The sequence below is a fragment of the Narcine bancroftii genome, chromosome 3 (genome assembly GCF_036971445.1).
Source record: "Narcine bancroftii isolate sNarBan1 chromosome 3, sNarBan1.hap1, whole genome shotgun sequence".
Lineage (NCBI taxonomy): Eukaryota > Metazoa > Chordata > Chondrichthyes > Torpediniformes > Narcinidae > Narcine > Narcine bancroftii.
The window spans coordinates 46,737,065-46,764,022 of NC_091471.1; the positions used below are offsets into that span (position 1 = coordinate 46,737,065).

At 41.6% G+C, this 26,958-nt stretch overlaps 2 long non-coding RNA genes across 2 annotated transcripts in view; one reads left to right on the forward strand and one right to left on the reverse strand.

Annotated features, from left to right (window-relative positions):
- On the reverse strand, positions 1–22,178 carry LOC138756095 (uncharacterized). Its single transcript, XR_011352742.1, has 3 exons — positions 21,939–22,178; positions 19,050–19,196; positions 1–333 (listed from the first exon to the last, which is right to left on the reverse strand). It is a non-coding gene; the product is annotated as an uncharacterized lncRNA (long non-coding RNA).
- The window catches only part of LOC138756094 (uncharacterized), a 27,014-nt gene continuing 19,389 nt past the window's right edge, over positions 19,334–26,958 (forward strand). Inside the window, exons 1-2 of the long non-coding RNA XR_011352741.1 lie at positions 19,334–19,441; positions 19,553–19,759. This is a non-coding gene — a long non-coding RNA (uncharacterized lncRNA). The remainder of the gene's footprint in view (positions 19,442–19,552; positions 19,760–26,958) is intronic.

Sequence of the window (26,958 nt, forward strand, 5' to 3'; positions counted from 1 at the left end):
CCAAGTCAACATTCCCAAATTGTTGCCATGCACAGAATTATAGAAGTAGACTCTCTCTTTTGTGCTCAAAATCTTCATAAAAACACACATTTCCACTGGTTTTTGGGGATAACTGCTCAAAACCATACCGAGCAAAGAAAGATGCCATTTGAGTTTCAAGTCCATACATCAGGAGCACAGAGAGGCCTTTTGCAGCAAGATCAGACTGCCTCTCAAATCCCTCCGCGCCCATGCCTGTCCCATTGTGGTGGAGTCTGAGGGTTCCACATTGGCCCCATCGGTCACCTCGGAATTAGCATGAAAGTAAGCCATCCTCAATGCCGATAGAATATCCTAAGAAGAAGATGAAATGAGAATTTTGAAGTATTCTATAAGTTTGACCTGTTAATTCCCATTGTTTGCATTTCTGTTAAATAATTTTTACTTTGGTTTCTCTATTCCACCTTAAAAGTGTGTATGACTGGGAGATAATTCCTCTGAGCACACTAGCAGTCCTGGCATTTCACAGAACATCAAAGAACAAATAAATATTAACAGTGGAAGAGCAGTACAGTGCTGACATTTTCATGCAGAAATGGAATTAGATGTCACTTCTTTTGATGAAAATTAATTACTCTTCTATTTTTTTTCTTCTTGACTTGGACTCCTGAGTGCCTATCAACCTGATGACACCCCTGGGAGTCTTTGTTCTGAATGGACACAACCTAACATGGAGAAAGCAAAAAAAAAGAGAGGATTCCAGTTCAATCAATTCTTCCTAACAACTCTATTGATTCGCAGTAGCAACACTTTTCATTTATTAATTATGAGGAAATTTTTCACAGTTCCCCAACCCCCCACCACTATTTCTTTGAACCTTCACAGCAGTCAGCATTTGTGCGCGTGTATTTGTGAATGAACCCACAGCAGCGTTGAATATAGTAATGTTGGAAATTCTTCTTATCTCAAAAAAGCGTCCAAAATTTACAAACATGTTTAAATTATTTCCGGAAAAAGAAAAGATTTCTCTTTGGAAGTGAGAACAGGCTTCTAAATATTAGTAATTCATTACTAACAGTAATTAGTTATTCAGAAAGTGGAATTAATAATCCAAAGGCTGTGATTTTGGTTCCTACCATAATGGCAATTTGAACTCTGTGTATTATTTACATAAAAAATCTTTAAATGAAAGGCTTTCCTCAGTCATAGTGATCTTAAAGCTATTAGTATGTCACTTGTGAATCGATTTTCTAAAATTAAAATAGACCACCTTATTTTGGGGTAAGTAGGAATGGGAAACAAACCCAATCTAACCATCCTGAGAAAGAATTTAGAAAATAAAAGCTACTACTGATTTCTTCCCCAAAAATATATATTTTGGCAAGCTTACTGTGGCACTACATTGACAATTGTGTGTGGTGTTGCATTCTGCACCCACAGTGAGCTCACCAATTTTATCAACTTCCACATTGCACTCAAATTCACTTGGTCCATTTTGGATCATCTACTGACATCTTTTATAAAGCTACTGATTCTGACACTTACCTGGACTACACCTCTTCCCATCAGATTGAGGCCACTCACAAATTGAACCTTCCTCCCTGTCCACTTCACCACAGTTTTGGTGTCATCTGCAACTTGCCAATCCAGCTTACCACATTATTATCCATATTGTGGACAAACAACAATGGACCTAGTACCGATCCCTCAGGCACACCACCTCAAGTCAGAGAGGCGATCATCTACTACCACTCTCCATCTTCTCCTGCAAAGCCAATTTCTAACCTAATTCATTACCTCCTCCTGGACACGGACTGAACCTTCTTCACTAATCTCCTACATGGCACCTTGCCAAAAGCCTGACTTGGTAAAAGTCTTTGTTGACAGTCTTTTTCCTTGAAAAACTCTAAAGTGGTTAGATATGACCTATCGCACACAAACCCATGTTGATTATCAAATTGCTTGTGTATTCGGTCTCTTAAGATAACTTCAAATAATTTACCCACTACTGATGTTGGTCTCATCTGCCTATAATTTCATGGATTATTCTTAGACAATGAAACAACATTAATTTTCCTCCAATTCTCTGTCACCTCACCCATGGCTAAGAACATTTTAAATATTTCTGCTAAAGCCTCTGCAATTTTTGCACCTGCTTCTCTGAAGGACTATCTTGTCAAACTTTTATTTGCCTCAAGACAGCAAACACCTCCTACTCAGTAATCTGTATAGGCTCCGTGACCTCACTGCTGTTTTGGCTCACCTCCATAGACTCTGTATCTGACTCTTGAGCAATTACAGATGCAAAAAAAAAATCATTTTAAGATCTCCCCCATTTCTTTTGGTTCCACGCATCGATGATTATTTTGGTCTTCCATAGAATCAATTCTGTCCATTGCTATCAGTTTGCTCTTAATATATCCAATAAAGCCCTTGGGAGTTTCCTTCAGCTTATCTGCCAGAGCATCCTCATGCCTTCCTTTAGCCCTCCTGATTTCTTTGTTAAGTGTTTTCTTGCATTTCTTACACTCCTCAAGTAACTCATTTGTTCCTTGCTGCCTAGACCTGCTATGCGCCTCCTTTTTCTTCTTAACCAGGGCCTCAATATCTCTTGGTTTCCTGAAATCTGTCAGTCTTACCTTTATTTGTTTGTTTGTTTGTTTTTAATGAAGTTTAAACAAACATTTCCATAGGATGCATCTCAGATAGTATGCATATATATCATATATTCATATTTGCCATGATTTTTCACATATTTATCTAAGCTATACACTTATAGAGAGAAGAGGAAAGACAAAACAAAAAAAAACTATGACTGTACAAGTAGGGAGTGATTTAAAAAAAACATAATCATTGATTTGTAAGAAGGTCAAGCCTATGAAGTATTATGTAGTTAAACCATTTTTCTCAGTATGAATCAAATTGTTCCAATTTATGATTAAATACCTTTAATTCTGACAGAAACAAACAAATTGTACTCTCAAAATGTCATCTTCGAAGGCTTCCCACTTACCAAGCACATATTTGCCAGAAAACAAGCCGTTGTATTCCAAATTTGTAAGATCCTTTCTGATACTGTTAAGGCCCCAGAGGACCCCAAAACCCAGCAGCAATAGAAATTCACCAAGACAAATGGTTACTTAAACAAAAGACATTTTTAATTTTCTTTAAACATAAAAATAGGATGAAACTGTAACTTAATACTATTAACTTAATTTAACCTAGCTTAATCCCCTTCTAAATCTAAGCACAAGTGTATGTAATGTGTATAAGTTCAGAAAGGTTGATTCACAGTCCAATCTCACTTTTCACTCCTCCAAGTTCACCAGTATCAGGCATTTCTTATATTGTGCACAGAATTTAACATTTATGAATTTTTACCATGCTCTGGTACTTAAACCTACTGTTCAGGAAGGTTCTTGTCAGTTTCAGAGATAGATTTGTTGCTCATTGGACACACACAAAAGGATTCCCTCTGATCAGCCACTTCAGCGTCTTGCCAAAGAAATTTACCCCATCAGAGTTTTCCATATGATAACCTTTTCTTCTGCAGGTCACCACAGAGTTCCTTTTGTTTCCCTTATTTCAGGTAAAACACTCTAGCCAGCCATTTCCTCTTGTATGAACCACAAGGGTTTTCAACAGGCTGAACGCAGAACTCACAACCCATCTTCAAAACAGGGTTTCAACAAGCTGCCAGCTTACCATGACTACAGAAACCAGTTCCCTCTCTCTCTCTTAGAGAAAGCCTGTTTGGTCTCCTCGAACTCTCTCTGCTTGCTAAAACACATGACCTTTTTAGAACAGCAAACTGCATCCAGACAGATTGCGGAACCAAATCCAAACTTCTCGGTCCGTTCATCTGTTGCTTTCAAAACAATAATCCATTTACACCTGCTTTTGAAATTCTTTAGCAAAGCAGTCTCCTTGTTTTATTGTCTTTGCAAAGGTTCTCGGTGTTTGCATGACTGGCTTTCAGCAAAGCTCTTGCATTTTAACTGAGATCCATTTTGTGAAGTGTTTGTGTTTGTTTGTGACCTACACTACTACCATAATCTATCTCCTTCGAAAACATATCTAGATATAATGTAAAATATGATATAATCCATCACACTATCAAAATTCACCTTACTCCAATTTAAAGGTAAAGGTACCATTATTGTCACATAATACTACAATTTAAATGTAAAATACTTGAAATTCTTTAACTTTTGTCTACTGTAATGAAGAAAGATAGTCACCACTTTGCCAAGCACCCTTTACAGAAACCTACAGCACCTGGTGTTCCTAGGCGGTCTTCCCTCCAACTACTGATCATGCCTGTGCCTGCTTAACTTCCAAGATCAATCCAGGCTTATTCAGACTATTAGGGAGCAATTTAGAATCTCAACCTGAGGACAAGACTTATCTTTTTCCATTATTATGTACATTTTATTTATATGTAAGACAATAATCTCATTATTAATATTATTATCATTCTGCAATTTCAAAGTTGCAGACTTTCAGATGAGACGTTAAACAATACCATGTTTGCCAAGTCATATGTGAGCCTGCAAGCTCACACCAAGACACAAGAGCAACTTGTCCATGAACTACTCTTTGCAGACGATGCCGCTTTAGTTGCCCATTCAGAGCCAACTCTTCAGCGCTTGACGTCCTGTTTTGCGGAAACTGCCAAAATGTTTGGCCTGGAAGTCAGCCAGAAGAAAACTGAGGTCCTCCATCAGCCAGCTCCCCACCATGACTACCAGCCCCCCCACATCTCCATCGGGCACACAAAACTCAAAACGGTCAACCAGTTTACCTATCTCGGCTGCACCATTTCATCGGGTGCAAGGATCGACAACGAGATAGACAACAGACTCGCCAAGGCAAATAGCGCCTTTGAAAGACTACACAAAAGAGTCTGGAAAAACAACCAACTGAAAAACCTCACAAAGATTAGCGTATACAGAGCCGTTGTCATACCCACACTTCTGTTCGGCTCCGAATCATGGGGCCTCTACCGGCATCACCTACGGCTCCTAGAACGCTTCCACCAGCGTTGTCTCTGCTCCATCCTCAACATTCATTGGAGCGACTTCATCTCCAACATCGAAGTACTTGAGATGGCAGAGGTCGACAGCATCGAATCCACGCTGCTGAAGATCAAACTGCACTGGGTCAGTCACGTCTCCAGAATGGAGGACCATCGCCTTCCCAAGATCGTGTTATATGGCGAGCTCTCCACTGGCCACCAAGACAGAGGTGCACCAAAGAAGAGGTACAAGAACTGCCTAAAGAAATCTCTTGGTGCCTGCCACATTGAACACCGCCATTGGGCTGATATCGCCTCAAACCGTGCATCTTGGCGCCTCACAGTTCGGCGGGCAGCAACCTCCTTTGAAGAAGACCGCAGAGCCCACCTCACTGACAAAAGACAAAAGAGGAAAAACCCAACACCCAACCCCAACCAACCAATTTCCCCTTGCAAACGCTGCAACCGTGTCTGCCTGTCCCGCATCGGACTTGTCAGCCATAAACGAGCCTGCAGCTGACGTGGACATTACCCCTCCATAAATCTTCGTCCGTGAAGCCAAGCCAAAGAAGATGTTAAAATACCATTGGATTATGTGAACTATGAAGGCAATAATCTTGATCATCCACATTTTGCTGGTTATAAGATCTTAGCATGTGAAAACTGTCAGCTGTGTTCATGATTTGCAACAATGATAATATTTCAAAACTGCAGCTACATAATTCCTAGAGTCTTCGGATGGCTCAAGCTTGTGAAAGACCCCATATAAACCGCAATGTTTTTAAATCTAGTCCTGATTACCTTCTTGTATTACAGACAGATTGAGAATGTATTTACTTTTCTTTTAATTATTAAAAAAATGCTTCCTACAAGTACAGTGGACAGGTAACTTTGATACAATGAGCGGATTGGCCCAAAATTCAGCTCCTTGTTCCATTTGTAGATAGGCTTTTTCCACTGAGGGAATGAGAGGTACAAACCAGAGGACATGGTTAAGAGTGAAAGGGGAAATGTTTAGGGGGCTTCTTCACACAGAATGTCGTGGGAGACTGTGGAACGACCTGCCAACTGAAGTGGTGAAAGCAGGCTCAATTTTAAATTTTAAGAAAAATTTGGACAGATACATGGATGGGAGAGGTATGGAGGTCTATGAACTGGGTGCAGGTCAGTGGGACTAGGCAAAAAAAAAATGGTTCAGCACGGATTTGAAGGGCAAAAGCGGCCTGTTTCTGTGCTGTAATATTTTATTTGTTTTGCAGAATTGTGCCACCCTGTTGGTAAGTGTGCAACACTAATATCTTCCAGAAGCAGGCAAAGTGTCAGTTTGTGACATAAATCTGAGAGCAATGCTAAATTGAAGCTTGTGCTGCCAAATTGTCAATTCAAGTACAAACTGATGAAATAGCATTCTCCAGTCCTTGGTGCAAAACACACCTACAAACAATATATATATATATATATATATATATATATATACACACAAGACAAGTACCATTAAATAAATAAATATTGTTTCATGGTCTTGGCTAATTAGTGTGAGCAGTTCCTTTCATCATGCAGCCTCCTCATTCCCTATGGGAAGAAGCTGTTTCTCAGCCTGGTGGTGCTGGGTCTGATACTCCTCTATCTCTTTCCTGACAGCAGCAGCTTAAAGATGCTGTGTGCATGGAGGAAGGGGTCCTCAATGATTTTGTGTACCCTCTGCAGAAACAATCCCGGTATATCATGTCAATGGAGTGTGGGGGGTGTGGGGGGGGGGGGGGGGGAATACTCCATTGATCCTCTCTACTATTCTTATTGTCCTGTGAATTGACCTCCAATCCATTTCTTTGCTGCAACAGCACCACCCTGTGATACAGCCAGCAAGGATGCCCTCGATAGAACTTCTATAGAAGTTTAACATAATGGTGGCCGGTAGCCTTGCCCACTTTGGTCTTCTCAGGAAGTGCAGTCACTGTGGCACCTTCCTGACAAGTGAGGAGATGTTGAGTGTCCACATTAGATCACTATTTAATTGAACTCCAAGGAATTTAGCCCTCTCCAGTCGCTCTACTACAGAGTTGTTGATGTATAGTGGAGGGTGGTCATTCCTGGTCCACCTGAAGTCCACAATCATCTCCTTCATCTTATCCATGTTGAGACTCAGCTTTTTACTCTCACACCATTTTATGAGATATTCAACCTCCTCTCTGTAGTGCAACTCATCGTTGTTGCTGATGTGGCTAACTACTTTGTGTCATCTGCAAACTTGATGATATTGTTGGTGCTGGATCTAGTGATGCAGTCATGGGTCAGTAGCATGAAAAGGAGAGGGCTAAGCACACAGCTCTAAGGTGCGCCAATGCCTAGTGTGATGGTGCTTGATGTTTTGCTACCAACCCTGATGGACTGTGGTGTTTCTGTAAGGAAGTCCAGAATCCAGTTACAAAGAGGGGTGTTGAGTCCCAGCCAGGACAGCTTCAGGGCAATGATCATATTAAATGCTGAACAGCGGCCTGGCATATGAGGCCTCGTTCTCCAGGTGAGTCAGGATGGAGTGAAGGGAAAAGGCAATAGTATTATCTGTGGAATGGTTTCTTCTATAAGTGAATTTAAATAGGTCCAGCATCTCTGAGAGGTGTGCTTTGATGTGTTCCATTATCAGACGCTTAAAGCATTTCATAATGGTGGAGATCAGTGCAACAGGGCAGTAGTCATTGAGGCCTATTATTGGCGCCCTCTTGGGTACCAGGATGATTTTGGCTGTCTTGAACCCTGTACAATCGATGCACTGCTGCAGTGAGATGTTAAAGATGTCCATGAAGACCTCCATCAATTGGTCTGCACAGTCCTTCAGTAACTGACCAAGTATGTTGTATGGTTCTACCAACTTGTATAGGTTCACCTTGTATAGAGTTCTCCTCACCTCAGACCCCCCTATGTGGGGGTCTCTTTCAATAGGGGTTATGGAGCTTTCTTTGTTGACATCCAGCTTGAAGTTGAGTTTGAAGTTAAAATTCAATAAATTTCAAATTGCTTTTTTGAGATTGGCTCTAGCTGTGGCTAGAAAATGTTTGGCAATTACTTGGAAGAATGATAATAATTTGAGTTTTCAGCAATGGCATTTGGAAATGAGATCTTGTATTCCACTAGGAAAGATAACATATAATTTATGTAATAATTATTCTTTTTTTGTTAAAATTTGGAGCCTGTATTTGGAATATATGGGGTTGAATTATTAATTTTCTTCTCATGCATTGATGGCGTTGCTACGAACCATGGCAAACAGTTTTATGTTTTGTGATCTCTTCTTTCTTTTTCTTTTTGGGATAGCTTAGAGGGGAGTAGAGAGGGGTGGGTTAATACTCACAGAATAGAACATTTCAAAGGTCCATTACACTGTGAATGAGAAAGTTAGGACCACAATTAGACACTGATAAAGCAGGAAGTGACTCAAATGGCTCTTGAAATCAATGGTGATGTCACCCAGTTCCTGCCACTAGAAGATATGAAGTCTGGCACAAACTGATTGGAGAAGCACAAACTCCCTAAACACTTCTCCACAGAGACATCTAACAATAACTGATACTGGCATGTATATTTTTTATGGTACCAAATATAAATCTCCCTTTACCTACCATCTTCTTTTTAAAATCTGCTTCTTACTTGTCCCAGTTAAGGCTGATGCATTTGGATAGTAATCCTTATCTCTCATTTCTTTCAGTACGCCCACTGATTATGAGCAGACATCACTTCCTGTTTATATTTTAAAATTAATTCCCAGGATATGGTTTCCATTAGTGAGAGTGGTACTTATTGACCACTCTAAATTGACTTTGTGATGGTGATGGTGACAATCCTTATCAGCCAACACCTTTCCTGTTATGAAGAAGGTGGACTCACAAAGTTATGGGTAAGGAATAGAAAGAAACAACGTTATATTTGAAGATCATGTGATCCATTACTCACAGGAATTTTAAACTGTGTTCAGAGGTTTTTGAAGGCCAATCCCCATTAAGTCTTGCCCACAAGTGGGACATTGGTAAAATGTCTGTGTGGTTAGAAGTTAAAAAAAATACATATTGAAATCCTGGTGACATTGTTGAATCCCCATTTTCCTCATCTTTGGAGGATTTCTCAGATGACCAAAAAAAACTAAAGGATTCAAATGTCATGGAGAAGATATTCCCAGTAGTGGGAGAGTCTTGGATCAAAGGGCATAGCCTCAAAATAAAAGAGATGCGGGAAATTTCTTCAGCTAGAGAATGGTGAACCTATGGAATTCATTGCCACAGATGGCTGTGGAGGATCAAGTTGTTGGGTATATTTAAAGAGGAAGATGATAGGTTCTTGATCAGTAAGAGTGTCAAAGGTTATGAGGAGAAGGCAGAAGAATAGGGTTGAGAGGAAAAATACATCAGCCATGATTTGAATGATGGAGCAAACTCAATGCACTAAATGGCCCAAATCTACTTCTATATCTTATGGACAGTCAGTGAGAATAGTTACCAGTTTTGCACAATCCATTTAACCATTGCTTGGGTTCCACCTCATCCCTTAGCCTTTTCTTGTCACTTAACCTTGTCACCTACCCACTATCTAGTTTCCACCTCATCACATAACTTCTACCAGGTAAGTTTTCTTCTTAGCTCTCTTCCCTCTCCCCTACAACTTCTCAGCTTTTTTTCGCTTCTACCCTCCCACCTGTATCCACCTTTTACAGCTGGCACTGTGGGTGGTGAGTGCAACCAAAGGCCAGCAGCCCACACAGTGGCACTGGCCCCAACAAGTGAACTGGTGGGTGAACAGCAAGAGCAGCTTAAAGGCCAGCAGCCCCAAAATGGTGTTGGCCTTGCTGCACAGCCAACAGACAGGGACAGCACGCAGGCAAGAAGGGTATTATTATGCAGAAAAGTACTCACCTGCAGGAAACCTGTTTTTGTTATCCTCCCCCTTCCCTTCTTTTTATTGTGGGATCTACCTGATTTTCAACCTTCCTGATGAAGGGCTCAGGCCCAAAATGTCAACTGCCTTTTCCTTTCTCTAGATGCAGTGTGACCTGCTAAGTTTCTCCAGCACTTGTACTGCACCTTTTCAAAAGAACTATCTTTACTATGGGCTGAATCTTAACACCAAATAAATAAACAGGTAACAATATTAATTTCTATGTTCCCCTTTACACCATTGGCTGCTGGTTGCAAAGGTAATACAAATGGTAAACGTGCTCCAATAATACATGCAGGATCATAGATTAAATTTGTAAACCTTTTCCCCATCAACACCATCAGGAAAACAGTTGATAAAGTTTGAATAACATTAATTTAGGTATTTGAGATTTCCGATTTTTGAGGTGTGAGATATAGTTGATGTAAAAAAAAAATCAAAATGTATCATTTTCTATCTTGAATTAATAAGAGCAGTCACAAACATAAGTTTATCCATTACAATTCCCAAATCTTATTCCCATTTCTCCTGAGCTCCACATAATCCATTTGGGGTTTTGGTCTTGGAGCAGGAAATACATAATAGGAATAAATTTAGTTGCATTTGTGAAGGCCCGTTGCCAAAGCGACGGAGCTGGCACTGTGGGTGGTGAGTGCAACCAAAGGCCAGCAGCCCACACAGTGGCACTGGCCCCAACAAGTGAACTGGTGGGTGAACAGCAAGAGCAGCTTAAAGGCCAGCAGCCCCAAAATGGTGTTGGCCTTGCTGCACAGCCAACAGACAGGGACAGCACGCAGGAAAGAAGGGTATTATTATGCAGAAAAGTACCCACCTGCAGGAAACCTGTTTTTGTTGTGCATGTTGTGAAGTCAGGCCTGAGCCTTAATAAAACTCAGAGCTTAACCTGACTACACTACATGTGTGTGTGCGTGTCCTCTTTCGAGTAGCACGCAGCTACAATTGGTGACGGCATCTAAACCCAACAATGAGCAAACAGGCAGCAGTCAATGCAGTCACTCTCAGACTGCTGATCTTCTGGACGAATCAACCATGCCTGTGATTTGACCAGGCTGAGGCACAGTTCCAGATCCAGTAGATCACAGCAAAATGCATCCAGTACTATCACATGGTCCAGTGTTCGCCCTGGACCAGGACACAGCCAGGTGGCAAACTTCATCCAGGAGCCCCCATCAGAAGGCGCGTACACTGCCTTCAAGGACTTGCTGATCCAGACCTTCAGGCTCTCATAGGTGAGAGAGAGGCACGTCTGCTCCACTTGGATGGGCAAGGGGTCAGGCCCCTGTCAGCCCTCATGAACGAGATGCTGGCCTTCCTGAGCAAATATGAGCCCATCATTATGTTTGAGCAGGTATTCCTGGAGCAACTGCCCGAGGACATCAACTGCACCTGGCAGACGCAGATTTCAAAAGCCCACGGAAAGTCGTCTGTGGAAATAGAAGAGAGAGTGCTCGGCATCCATCGGGGTCATCACTAAACCCCACAGCCAGACCCATAACTTCTATCAGGTAAGTTTTCTTCTTAGCTCTCTTCCCTCTCCCCTACAACTTCTCCGCTTTTTTTTGCTTCTACCCTCCCACCTGCATCCACCTTTTACCGAGAGAGCACCAGAGATAGGGCATTGAACCCCGCCGGTACAGGCTGCCATGCACATTTCTGGTTAACATCAGGCCCAGCCGTTGCTAATGGCCATGACAGCTAGCAACCAAGTCAGCCTCCTGTAAGTTTGGGACCACCAGTCCAGATTACACTTTCTTGTGGACATAGAAGAGGTCAGCGTTCCGCGTCTATCGGGACAGGACACCAGGAACAGACAGTTGGGCCCCACACTGAGGGCAGCCAACAACAGCACGATTCAGACCTATGGTACCCGCAAGGCAGCTTCTTCTCATGGGTGTTCACGTTGGCTCCAATGGAACACTTGCTTCTCAGGGCAGACTTCTTGCATAGTGGATCTCAAGGGAAGGAGATTGGTCCATGCTAAGACTTTTCAAACCCTCCCCCTCAAAGACACCAGGCTCCCAGCACTCCACCTGGACTCCATACAGAGATCAAACAAAGAGTATGCCCGGCTCCTGGCTGAGTTCCCTGCAGTGCTCAACCCCCAATTCACCACAGTGATGCCCTGATGTGGAGTACAGCGCCACATCCTGACCCAGGGCCCACCACTCCACGCAAGAGCAAGACACCTTCCTCTGGAGAAGCACCAGCTGGTGAAGGAGGTATTCAGGAAGCTGGAGGAGCTCGGCATCATACGGTGGTCGGAGAGGCTTCTCCCCTGTACATGGTACCCAAAGAAACTTTGGGCTGGCGACCATGCAGTGACTACTGCCGGTTCAGCAAGGCCTTAACACCAGATTGATACCCCGTGCCAGACATCCAGGACTTCGTGGCTAACCTGCACGAGGCAAGGATCTTCTCCAAGCTGGACCTCATGCGGGGATATCATCAGATGATATCCCCAAGACCACTATTATCACCCTATTCAGCCTGTTTGTATTCCTCCAAATGCCGTTCGGGCTAAAGAACGCTGCACATACCTTCCAGCAACTCATGGACTCAGTAGGCCGAGACCTGGACAGTACTGTCATGTACCTGGACAACATCCTGGTGGCAAGCAGGAACCAACAAGAGAATATGGCACACCTCCATAAGCTCTACACCCAACTGAGTGAGTTTGGCCTGACGATCAACCCAGCCAAATGTCAGTTCAGATTGGAAGCCATTGACTTCCTGGGCCACAAAATAACCAGGGAAGGAGCCACACCACTACCCAGTAAAGTGGAGGCCATCTGGAAGTTCCACAGACCTAAGGTGACAAAGGGACTACAGGAATTTGTGGGGATGATCAATTTCCATCACAGGTTCATCCCCTCAGCTGCCCATGGCTGCCTCATGCAGCCCTTGTTCGCCAAGATGGCAGGCAAGGTGAAGGTCATCACCTGGGATGAGGAGTGAGTAGCAGCTTTTGTGAAGGCCAAGAAAGCCCTGGTGGATGCCGCTCTCCTGGCACATTCCTTGTCAGTCTCTCCAACCGTCCTGATGGTGGATGCCTCAGGAACGGCGATCGCCGGAGTTCTGGAGCAGCAGATTAAAGGAAGTTGGTATCCATTGGCTTTCTTCAGAAAACATCTGCGGCCTAGAGAACTGAAGTACAGTGCTTCAGACAGAGAGCTACTGGTGCTGTCCTTAGCCACCCACCATTTCAGCAAGATCCTAGAGGGCAGGTCCTTCATGGCTTTCACAGATCACAAGTCCCTGACTTTCACCTTAGCTAAGATCTCGGACCCCTAGTTGGCCCACCCACAATGTTACTTGTCTTACATCTCGGAGTACACCACAGATGTAAGGCATGTCTCTGGCAAGGACAGCGTGGTGACCGATGCATTGTCCAGGCAAAGTATCCACGTGCTACCAAGAGGAGTGGAATTCATAGCACTGGCGGAGGTGCACCAGAAAGACAAGGAGATGCTCCAATACAGGACAGTCATATCGGGACTGCAGCTACAGGACATCCCAGTTGGCACAGGTAACACCACCCTCCTGTACAACGTGGCCATCGGTCAGGTCGTACTCATTGTCCTAGTGGCTTGGAGATGACAGGTTTTTGACTCCATCCACGGACTCGCTCACTCATCCATCAGGACCATGGTCTGGCTGGTGGCCAGCAAATACATGTGGCATGGATTACAGAAACAGGTTAGCGGGTGGGTGAAGGTGTGCACATGGTGCCAAACAACCAAGGTACAGCAGCACACCAAGATCCTATCTCAACAGTTTGAGCCCACAGAACGAAGGTTCAACCACACCCATGAGGACATAGTAGGACCCTTGCCGGTATCCCAGGATTTCTGCTATCTGTTCACGATGGTCGACTGCTTCACCAAGTGGTCAGAGGAAGTCCCACTGGCAGACACAAGCACAACCTCATGTGCCAGGGCCCTCATCTCCTCCTGGGTGGACCGGTTCAGGTTACCATCCCACATCACATCCAACAGAGGGGCCCAGTTCATCTCCATTCCAGAGGACCCCAAAACCCATCAGCAATAGAAATTCACCAAAACAAATGATTACTGAAACAGAAATTACTTTTAATTTTCTTTAAACATGAAAACAGATCATACTTTAACTTATTACTATTAACTTAACTCCCTTCTAATTCTAAGCGCGTATATGTGATGTGTATATAAGTTCACAAATGTTCTTTAATTCACAGTCCAATCTCACTTCTCACTCCTGCAAGTTCAATGGTTGCAGGCAATTCTTATACTGTGCACAGAATTTAACACTAATGAATTTCACCAGGTTTGGTGCTTAAAAGGTAAATGGTTACCACTCAGGAAGGTTCTTGTTGGTTTTCAGAGAGAGATTTTTTGCTCGTTGGACACCCACAACTGATTCCTTCTAATCACCACAGAGTTCCTTTGTGATTCCCTTATTTTAAGTGAAACATTATGCAGCCATCCATCTCCTCTTGTATGGATCACAAGGGCTTTGACCAAACTGAATGAAGAACTCACAACCCGCCTTCAAAATGGGGTTTTTCCACAAGCTTGCCAGCTTGTCCTGTCCAGTCTCAACTGCTGGACTGTAGAACTGAATTCTCTCTCTCTCTCACACACACTCACTCACTCAGAGAAAACCACATGACCCTCTTAGAAAAGTACTGTGCACTCAGACAAACTGCGGCACCCGACCTAATCTTCTGAGTTCATTCATCTGTTGCTTTCCAAAACAATAATCCATCACTCCACAGCATGTCCAATAAACACCTACTTGTGAAGTACTTATAGGCGGTCTTCGAAGATTTTGCAAAGGCACTCGGAGCCTGGACTGTCTGGCTTGATCAGAGCTCTGACATTTTAAATGAGATCTGTTTTAAAGTGTTTGTTTGTGACCTACGCTAAAAAAAACTTCAACAATTTACCTCCTTTAAAACATATCTATAAAATATAACATAATCTGTCACATTGGTCTGACCTCGCCAGCCTGTGGGTTGCCCAAATGGGTTGGTGGAGCACTTCCACAGGCACCTCAAAACCACGTTCATGACCATACTCCAAGGACCAAACTGGATAGACAAGCTACCATGGGCGCTGTTGGGCATCCGCATAGCACCTAAGGAGGACCTCAACACCTCTTCGGTCAAACTCATCTATGGAGCTCCACTGGTAGTCCCAGGAGAATTCATACCATCCCCAGGTGGACAGGAGGATGACTCTGCAGTGTTCCTCAGCAGGTTAAGGGAAAGATTCAGAAACCGGGCCCTGATTCTACCTTCCAGGCATGGACATCCGAGGACCAACAAACCCAAAGGCATGCAGGACAGTATGTTTTCATTCACAGGGGTCCACAATGTCCATGGCTTCAGAGGCGATACAAGGGTCCATTCTGGGTCAGCTGCAACAGGGCGATGTTCGAGCTGGAGGTCCGAAGCAAGATGGAGGTCTTCACCATAGACAGACTGAAGTCTGCACATCTGAACCCGATACACCCAGTCGAGATACCAGCACCATGCTGAAGAGGTAGGCTACCGAAGGCAGCAGAGACTTTGCCTCCAGCCACCAAGGACAATAACAAGAACAATGCAGCCAGTTCTGGGGAGGGGGTCATGTGGCAGCTCACTGCCGTGGCAATCAAGCCAGTAGTCTGGGCAGCGAGCACAGCCAAAGGCCAGCAGCCAGCGCAGTGGCACTAGCCCCAACAAGTGAACCAGTGGATGAATGGCAAGTGCAGCTTAAAAGCCAGTGACCCCAAAATGGCACTGGCCTTGCCACACAGCCAACAGACAGGGACAGCACGTGGGGAAGAAGGGCAGTGTTATGCAGGAAAGTACCCATGTGCAGGAAACCTGCTTTTGTTATGCATGTTGTGAAGTCAACCAAGGGGGGGGCACAGCGGGAACAGTGCAAGTATAAAAGTTGGGCCTGAGCCCTCATAAAACTCGGAGCTTAACCTGACTACACTACATGTCTTCTTTCCAGTAGCGCTCAGCTACATTTTCCCCTTTTGAATTAGAACTCCATGTCTATACACATTGGTAGGGCCATTGATGGTCCAACTTATCCCTTTAAAACTATTGTAATTGGAGATAGCAGAAGAATGTCTATTATATTTATATTATTTATTTTTTAGTTTCTCAAAAGATAAATTGCCTTTATTGACTGTAGCATTCCTCAATATACCTGATACTGTTGTGATACCCCAGATATTTAAAATGTTGTTCCCCAAAATCATGAATATTATATTACTTTGAAATAAAAGTGTCTTTGAGGATAATCCCTCTGTTAGTCACATAAATTGTTTGATCTTGTCCCAGACATAAAACACATGCCTCAATAAATGTATATATGAATATTTGTTTTTTTTTTTCCTGATTAATTTAGAGTCCCATTTATGTACAAATTCTTCTGCCATCTCTTCTCCTACCATTCACAAACCAATTGTTACCCAGGAAGGAAGCAACAAAGGAAGCAACAAATCCAGTCTGTGTAGCTAAATAATATTTCTTAAAATCGGGTAGTTTTAAGCCTCCCAATTTATATTCAGATTCATTTTTCCATGGAGATTCTAGATATCTTGCATGACCATCATAAGTCTCAAATATATGATTTTTGGATGTGGCATAGATATCGGCACTTTTATACATTCTACCTGGTTATGCATGAAATCAAGACCTTTTGGATAAATTTGGGGGAAATATTAACAACAATTATGGGGTGGAAATTCTTCTTGATCTGCATTTGTTCCTTTTGGGGGCATTTGGCCATCATGAATGTTAACTTCCCCAAAAGTACATCCAAATTTATTAAAATTGCTTTGGCAATAGCCAGGAAATTATAGCCGTAACATAGAAATCCAATTCTCTCTCATAGATTGATCGTTGGAATATGGAAGGCAAAGATGTAAACCCCTGGAGAAATGAATATAACATGTTCAAAGATATTTGGGAGCCTTATTTTAATTATTTAAATGCTCAGATAGTTTTGTCTATTCATTAAATATTCAATATTTAATTTTCATCCTTATTAGTAATTTAATATTTTTATTTCTTTTTTGATTGTGTTAAATATTGATGTTAGCTCTTACCCCTTTTCCTTCTTCTTCTTTTCCCCCTCTGTCAACTGTTTCTTTTCTTTTCTCTCAAGTTATGGAGGGGGTTCTTCCAGGCTTAATGTGCATTTTAAGGAATTTTCTTTATATTTGTATATATTCATTGCATTCATATTCATTGAGCGGTGTGTGTGTGTGTGTGTGTGTGTGTGTGTGTGTGTGTGTGTGTGTGTGTGTGTGTGTGTGTGTGTGTGTGTGTGTGTGTGTGTGTGTGTGTGTGTGTGTGTGTGTGTGTGTGTGTGTGTGTGTGTGAGTGTGTGTGTACTTTTACAAATTAAATAAAATATAATTCAAAAAAGATTGATTTAGGTAAATTGGAGTATTTTGGTGGTACGGGCACAAGGGTCAGAAGGACCTGTTACCATGCTGAGTGTCCAAATTTAACATTTAAACATTTTTAACAATTAAACTTAAATTGATATTCTTGCTATGATATTTTTCAAATTAAACTTTTTGTCTCAGTAAAGCCATCGAAACTATATGTTAATAACAATGTTCCATGCATTCTTTAACTAAAGCCATACAACACCCTTCATTTTCTTTTTAATTATTGCTATACCTGAAGTATGAGTTGACTTGCCTGGCTAGCAAGCAAACAAAAGCTTTTCACTGTATCTTGGTTCAAGGGACAATAAACAATTCATTTCAATAAACCTGTTCACTGGTAAAGCCATCCTGAACACCCAGAGCGCTCAGAGTCACTACAGAGTTTACGTGGTCTCCCTCTAATTGCATAGTTTTTGCTTAGGTGTCCTGGTTTCCTCTTATATCTCAAAGGGATAGCAATTGTATAATCAATTGACTATTGTAAATTGTCCCTACAGTAGGTGAGTGGAACGTGAATCAGGTAGGTATGTGAAAGGGAACAGGAGTATAAGTAGAGGAATAGAGCTAATGGGATTATTCTAATAGTCCAATAGGCCTCTTTCTTTGCCAGAAGAAAATACAAAATATGAGACAAAAAATATAAAATTCGTTATTTGATTCCCCCTTAATTCTAAGATTAGCACCAATCATCATTGAAAGTGGGCTACTAGCAAGATTATATGGCTCATCTTGTCAAGATTCAGCACTCAGCTTCAGTGAACAACTCCAATATATTTCTAACATGGCCAAACCAAATGTGACACTATATTGGGATGACTCATGCAGTTAATAAATAAAGAGCCTCAGTAACTGTTGCAGCACGGTTCAATTTATATTAAATTTGTTTTTTATTACAGCTGCAAGGAATGTTAGGCTGCTATATCTATCTTGCTGAATGTCAAAATGTTACCATTCAGCACAAAATCCTTGGAACCTATCACCCACCTTGTCCCCTACCCCTCAATCTCTACCATTCGACAGGCCTAGTTGTGCCAATTTTAATTTCTGTATCTGGCTGTTGTTTTTTCCTCTTCAGCAAGAATATCATAATCTCACCTATCACATGCCTCCCATCTGGTGTCAACACTGATCCACAGTTCACGTCCCTGTTCTTTTGTACTTCTCTTTAGGTACTCCCAACCTAAACACAATATTCCACAAAGCTTGGCTTTCTCAAGGACAAGGTTAGCATTTCCCAGAGAGTGCAAGCATGTTCCACTCTCTGCTAATAGAGTGGAACATGCTTTCATCTCTGACCATCTGGATTAGAGTGTGCGTAGCCATTTAAAATGGCTGCAGTTACAGTCTCACCACTACTTGACACATTTCAAACTTTCCCATTTTCTGCTTCCAAGAGCGATAAATGATGTCAACTACTGTATATTCCATACTGTGCATTCTCCCACATGATGGATAGTGACTTCTCCAATTTCTCTGAGCCCACGCCACATTCTCTCTCTCTTCCCCATCCCTCTGTTTTCTTTCCTCCAGCTCTCCTTGATTGGAGATATTCCCTCCCTGCCTTATCCCCTGATACCCACTGCCAGTGGGGCTGTGCTGCTCCCCTGCCCCTGCCACTCCCCCCCCCCCGCCCACCATTTTGATCAGGCGCCTGCCCACATTTTGTTCATACCTTATGAGGGGCTCAAGCCCAAAATGTTGATTATATTCCTCTTTGACACATAAAGCACACTGTTGGGCCTGCTGAACTTCTCCAGCATTGTGTGTTTTACTTCAATCACAGTATCTGCAGACTTTCATGCTTAATCCAAGTATATTCCTGCAAGTAGGGAAGACTGGTTATGATGGTACAGAATACTATCACCAATGTATGTATTTACATATAGTAGGAGTGATTGGGTGAGAGCCGTGGCCACGCCTACTGGCATGTCATAAAGGGGTGCTCCTAACCAGACCCAGGTCAGTCTGGGCTGGTCGACCTCGATGTACTACCCTCCAGTCTTTGGCGAATAAAAGCCTTGGTTTGAGTCAACAAATCTTTGAGTCATTTGACCCACTACACTGGTAATGTCTAATCCATCCTTTCATTCTTGTTTCAGCTTTGTGCTTTCTCAGAAGATTTATAAAACTGGAAATTTGTTGTAATCTGATGCCTCCACATGGTTTCTCCAACAGGAATCACTGACTAACAAGTAAGAGACGGAGCCCTGCCCCATTTACAATCATCCCCATTTAAAAGAAGCAGAAACCAATTACAGGCAATAAACTGATATCTTGCTGAGATCAGCCAGAGCAGCCTCAAATTGAACATGACTCTGGAGCACAAAGGAAGTTGTGCGTGGCTTTTATTTTGTTAAATACAGCCTTGAGATGCAACCAAAAGTAAGTATCACCATGTTGGTTCTGAATTGTTAATCACATTTGTTTAATAAATTTCTCTTTGGAAGTTCGAACTGGAATGCTTTAACCTCTCCAAATCTGAATGGGTTGTATTTTGAAAAGAGTGAGCAATCTGATTACTACTGCTCCTGTTAGAGCAGGGATTGCAGAAATGAAGTATTGATAAAAACAGCTGAAGCTTGGGGCCATATAAAGTCAGTAAAACAACCGGGGGATGGAAGCCTTCATAAATCTATCGACCAGGACCTCAGTCTGTTTGCATTAAGACACAATACATTGAGCCTTGAGCTGCTAAGTTTGAGATGTAACCTCTCTTGAACAGCTACCTTATTGTTCTGCATCTTTAAAGCATATTACGTATGAGACCAATTTAACTTTCATGTCTACCAAAATAAAGTAAAAATAAAAATGTTTTTTTTTCTTTATTTATCCATTTATTGAAAGCATAGACAAATACAAACCTTGATGAAAGGTTCCGGTTGGTTACCCTTTACTTCCTATGGATGCTGAGTTTCTCCAGCATTTTTGTGAATGACATTACAACAACAACACCTGTTCAACAACTAATACAATTTACTTGTTTACTACATATGACCTATACATGTGCTTGGAATTCATTGATGCAAACAATTGACACAACCAAGTGTTTGCTGCTCATGACTGAAAACTGTGAGAGAAGATTGAATCTCATTGTGTTTTTTTTGTATTGACATTAGTACATTACTGATATTATAGTTTGAGGCCTTGAACAGAGTTGGGAACTTCAAATACTAATCTGGACTGTCCCTATAAGGCTCTTTTCCCCCCAAACATTAAAATCTAAGCAATTGTGGCTACTTGTAAACAAATCACTGAAGCTTTTGACATTATGTAATTGTTATTGCTTATAAAGTTTAGAATTAATGTAAATGGCTTGATTTTGTGGATCTTTCAGAATAATTTTGCCTTTTTAGTAGCACTTGAGTTGCTGGAGCATGTCAGAGTTCACTAAAGATGAGAATTTAAATTTGATTGTATAGATTTTAAAACAAAACCCACAATAAAGCAAGTAAAATGTCAACATGTTATGATAGCTATATTTAAAAAGTTAAGTACGCCAGTGACTACAGTTTAACTATTTAGCTATCCTACCCTGGACACACATCTCCTCACTTGTCAGGAAGGCGTAACAGCAACTGTACTTCCTGAGAAGACTGAAGCAGGCAAGGCTACCATCCTCCATCATGTCAACCTCCTACAAGACATCCACAAAGAGCATCCTGACCAACTGCATCACAGTGTGGTACAGTTGCTGAAGAGAATTGGATCAGAGATCAATCCACAGGACTATAAGAGTGGCAGAGAGGATCACTGGGGTCTCCCTCCCCTCCATCAACGTGATCTACTGGGAGCGTTATCTGAAGAGGGCATGCAAAATCGTCAAGTCCCTTACCACCCCACACACAGCATCTTTCAACTGCTCCCATTGGGAAAGAGATACAGGAGTAAAGGAGCCCACACCACCACGCTGAGAAACAGCTTCTTCCCATGGGCAGTAAGAATGCTGTATGATGAAAGGAACGCTCTCACTAACCATCCAAGACTCAACTATTCATTTATTTTTATATATGTCTATTTGACCTGCATATGTATTGCTTGACTGTATATGTGTTTTATCTGGTTGTGTGTCTGCATGCTTTGCACTGAGAACTAGAGAACACTGATTGGTCGGGTTAGGCTTGTGCAATCAGGTGATAAATAAACTTGAATTCAAACTTAATGTTTCAACACCACTTAAATATTTTAACGAAGTTCCTTTTTGCTAACATTTTGAACATCTAAAAATGGATGGAGTCGTCAGCTGCAATTTAAAATTTTGATATTATAGGAGAATATTCATGTGAGAATGTATTCGCACTGTCCTAATTACTTTAATCCTGTTATTTCTGTTTGTAAACCACATGAGCATTAAGAGTTAAGTAAATTTGACCTTTTGTTATGCAGGTATATTAAATCCATTTTATTGCAAGCTCATCATATCAGACTTGTTCTTCCAGAATATATCTAAAGATCTAAAAATGTCTTATATACATATTATCTGTTCAAATAGCCTTTTTAATTTTATTAACCTTTAAGTAAATTTGTTCTACTTAATTTATTTTTTAATCCTCATAACCATTACCTTCTGATATAAGAATTCTTCAACACTTTAATAATTTGGCCTGCAATTCTTTCAGTTAGTTCGCTTCTAAAAATTCCTCTTTTCCAAAGAAATTTGGTCTGATGGCCTTAATCTATCATAATTTAAGTTCCTGATGCCAAGAGTTGATCTTCATTTTTTTCCTACTGTATTAAATGACCAAATGGTACATGGTTGTACTTTTTTCCCCTCTGTGGTCCAGCCTTAGAGGTTTATGCCCTTTTCATTGTCGGAGGCAAAAAGCTGAATGAAACAATGGTATTGACAAAAATATGGATGTAGTCATGAGGTAACAATGTTACTGAATCATTCCTGTATTCAGCCAATCACCTGACTTGAACAACTATGACATGGACTTCAGCCATAAGTTCCAACATGGTTAATGGTTTGGGTCCACCTAGGTTGTCCTCAGTGGGATCAATAGGCCTGCACTAATTATGGGGAACATACAAATTCGAATTCCAATCCCACTGCGGAGGCATTAAAAAATGTATTCAGTTTACAAAAGACTCCTTTTTCCAACTCTAGTTCATTATTCTTGTCAAACAAGGTGTGGTAAACTACTGTACATAAATTTAGCTGTCTGGATGCAACCCTTTTGGCTGACTGGACCCTGTGGCTCCTCCCACAGACTCCTGAATAAAGATGACTGTTCCACAGCCTCCTCCTCAGTTCAGGACAGTCGACCAGCATGGACATGCCTCCATTCAATTGCTAATAAAACCTATCAGTTTTACATAACTTCTAGTCTTTTGGAGTTATTGGTGGTGCATCAATTTTATTAGCAATAAATTTTGATAATGGAGCAGATCCCAAAATCAGAAAAGTTGGAAATTGACCCAAAATCGCCTGAAGCCTCCAACAATTTTGACTCTGGCTGCATTGCTTCGAAGTGTTCCTGCAGGCATCATCTACCATTGTTCAATCAGAGAATGACAAACTGCAAGTACTACATTCCCAGGTCAGGGCCCTGGTATATTCAATGATCAGGGACATGAGTCATACCCAGAGGCAACGGACATCCCGAAAGGCCTGTATCTGAGGAAAGTAAAAGAGGTCTACGCAAACACCAGGCTACCCAAAAACAGCGACCCAGGGAATCAAGTGCTGAGTACCTCCAACCTCTGCGAGCTCTTGGACAGGCCTGTGACAGCCGTGGTGAACATGGAGGACCTGATCAGAGATATCGCGGGCATCAGGTCCAACTACATCTGGCAGAGACTGTTGGAGCAAGGTGAGCTCAACTAGCGGAGGCAGTTGAACTGGCAGGCATGCTAGAGATGGACCTTCAGAACATGAAAGCCTACTTGGTCAACAATGCGGCCACCTCATGGGTGGCCCTGGGTGCCACCATCTTGGGATGTGGGAGGGCCACAACCCTGTGGAATGCTGTCACTGCCACATCCTTTGAGTGATCTGACCACGGCCATGTACTCCATGATCACCTAACACCACTACCGCCACATCTCACCAGCGAGCAGTCCACAGCTGTTGTACTCCACTGTACTGAGCTACTTCTGTAGCCTGAACAAGCACTCAAGAAAACACTGCCTGGTGAAAGATGCAGTTTGCGCTAACTCTAGGAAGAAAGGACATTACGCTGCATGCATGCCACCATCTTGGACATCTTGGGACAAAATACCCAAACATTCCACTGTATCTACAGATAGCAATCCATCACTGGCCTCCATCATGCTGAATCAAGGTAGCCTTCGCCAACTTGCCAGATTGATGATGGGCATCCAGGTAAATGGCCATGAGATGAGCTACCTGTTCGATAGTGGGAGCACGGAGAGCATCGTTCACCTCATCACGGTGCAGTGTTACTCCCTCACGGTAAAGCCTCAAAGTCCCATGCAGCTGATGTTCGCGGCTACTGTGTAGTGACTCTGACCATGTCAGCCACAGACTACAACGACTTTAAACTCCTGGTGATTTCATAGCTCTGCACTGCCTTGCTACTGGGCTGGAGATTCAATGCCACCCTTAAAGTGTGACGTTGGAAAATGATGGGCCCTATTTCCCCCCCCCCCACTATCTGTAATCAACTGTTTTTAAACTGCCAACTGCACTCCACCAGCAAAAATCCCCCAGCCTCTTTCCCCCTCTATTTCCAGCAAGCAACCTGAAGACTGCGCACGACCTGCAGACTCTCAACTAGAAGTTATGTAAAACTGATAGGCTTTTATTAGCAGCGGCTACTCAGTGAGGGGATCATTGAATCCAGCACCAGCCCCTGGAAAACCCAAGCAGTGGTCACAGGGAGTACAGTATTGGCCTTGTCACAAAGAATGGGGAGAAAAACAGAATGGTCATTGACTACAGTCAGATCATTAACAGATATACTCAGCTGGAAGTGTATCCCCTTCCCCACATATCCAATATGGTAAAGTAAATTGCTCAATATTGGGTATTTTCCACCATTGATCTAAATTCAGCACACCACCAGCTCCACATCCGCCCAGATGACCGCAAATATATTGGTTTTTGAGGCTGATGGCTGCCTCTACCATTTCCTGATGGTTCCCTTTGGTGTCACCAATGGGCTCTTGGTCTTCCAGCGGGAGATGGACCGAATGGAAGACCAATATGAGCTGCAGGCCACATTCCTCTATCTTGACAACAACACCATTTTTTTCCAGGATTCAGGCCTCAACTATTGGGAGCAGGCTGGAGCTTTATTCCTTGAGGCATAGAAGGGTGAGTGATGAGTTCATCGAGGGATACAAAATTATGAGAGTAATAGATTGGGTGAATGTACAAAGTCTTTTGCCCAGGGGAATTGGTAACCAGAGGACATAGATTTAAGGCAAGGAAGGAGAGATTTAATAGGAACCTGAGAGCTAATGTTCTTTTACACAGAAGATGGTGAGTGTATGGCATGAGCTGCCAGAGGAGGTGGTTGAGGCAGGTACCAATGCAATGTTTAAGAAAAATGTTGTTGCATATATCGATAGAATAAGTTTAGAGGGTAGAGGGATATGGCCAAAGATAGGCAGGTGAGACCAGTGTTGTCATAGGCAAGTTGAGCTGAATTAATTGTTTCCACATTGAATGACTCTATTACTCTAAGATTCTATGAGTATTGGAATCAAGATTGTTGAATTTTGTGATCTTCAGCATCTCATGGGAAAGGAAAAAGTAGCGTGCTGCAGCACCAAATGTCATAGAAAATTAACTGGAAATGCAGACAACAGTTTTTAGATAGAGACTTCAGTTCTACACCATTCCTGCTCTTGACTGTCCTCTCCTGTTGTTGCATAAAGCATGGCTCTCAGGATGTGATAAGAACACAGTCTTGAGAAATGCTGGATAATTTGAAGATTTCTGTGATTCTGGGTGAGTGCAAAGGTTCTGATTAAGGGTCCCTGATCTGACACCTGAACTGTTTCTCCTTCCATAAATGTTGCCTGACCTGCTGAGTGTTTCTAGCATTTTCTGGTTTTATTTTAGATTTCCAGCATCTGCAGGTTTTTTGTTTCTTTTGACTATCCTTTAAACTTCACCATCTGGTTTTACTTGATTTTTGTCTCTACAGTATTGGCCTTGACTAAGATGAGAAACAGTAGTTTGCAGAAATTGTTTGCTGGATTCATAGTAACAAACTGGGGCAAAAGTTGGGCTCCAACCATTGTAACCATTGGTCAGTAACCAGTGAGAAAATTTGGTCAATGAGTACAAATGTCTTGTGATCACAATCCCAGGTCTCATTTTATGCACTAGCTATTTTGCCCTCAATATCTTTTTTTTTTAATAACTTTATTTATTCGTTCATCAAAGTTATTACATACAATAAGACAAATACATAATATGAACGATTAAAAAAATTTCTTTATAGATAAAAAAAGAGGGAAAAAAAAAGAAGAGAAAAGAAACCCCCCTCCCCCCTCTCAGCCAGCTCTCTTTAGGAGAGCCAAAGAAAGAGAAAAGAAAACTGAAATATATTTACTAAAATCTAATCAAGGTAAATCTAAATGTAAATATTCTAAATATAAAGACCACTTATTAAGAAAAAAAGAATAATTATCATGTAAAACATAGGTAATTTCTTCCATTATCAAACAAGTTTTCATTCATTATGCCATCTATTAATATCAATCACATTAGCATTTTTCCATATACTTGCTATACATTTTTTCACTACAGATAAAGCTAAATATACAAAAGCAATCTGAAATGTATCTAATCCCAAATCTTTCAAAGGCTTCAACCTACCCAACAAAAATATTGTCGGATCTAAAAGTATTTTAATCTTATACAAATGTTCCAAAAACAATTGAATTGCTTTCCAAAAAGATTGTATATGTACACATAACCAAACAGAATGAAAAAAAGTTCAAACCAAATTACCACACCTAAAACAAGAATCTGATTCACTAAAACCATATTTTTTTTAACTTTTCAGGTGTTAAATACAATTGATGTAAAAAATTGTAATTAACCATTGCATAACGAACATTTATCAATCTAGTAACACTATCACGACAAATATCTAACCAGTCATCCTCAGAAAAAGTAAAGTTAATATCCTTTTCCCATTTAATCTTAGATCTATTCCATCCCTTTTTTTCCATACTTCCCTGTAATATTTGGTACATCAATGAAATGTATCCCTTCTTTGGTGCAATCACAAGAAAAGATTCAAATGTTGTCAAATCAGGTAAAATCATGTTTCTACCAAATATTTGTTTTACTAGAGATCGAAGTTGATAATAAACAAATAAAGAATTCTCATTAATACCAAAATCTTCCCTCATTTGATTAAAAGATAAAAATTGACCTTCTTTAAAACAATCCCCCGAGTTTTTTATACCTTTAGATTTCCAATGTAATAAGCATTGATTATACATTGAAAAAGGAATAAGTCAGTAATTTACCCTTAGAACCTATCATTCTATTTTTTCTCATCCGTAACTTCATTAAATGTTTTTTTTTCTTTGGCTTGGCTTCGCGGACGAAGATTTATGGAAGGGTAATGTCCACGTCAGCTGCAGGCTCGTTT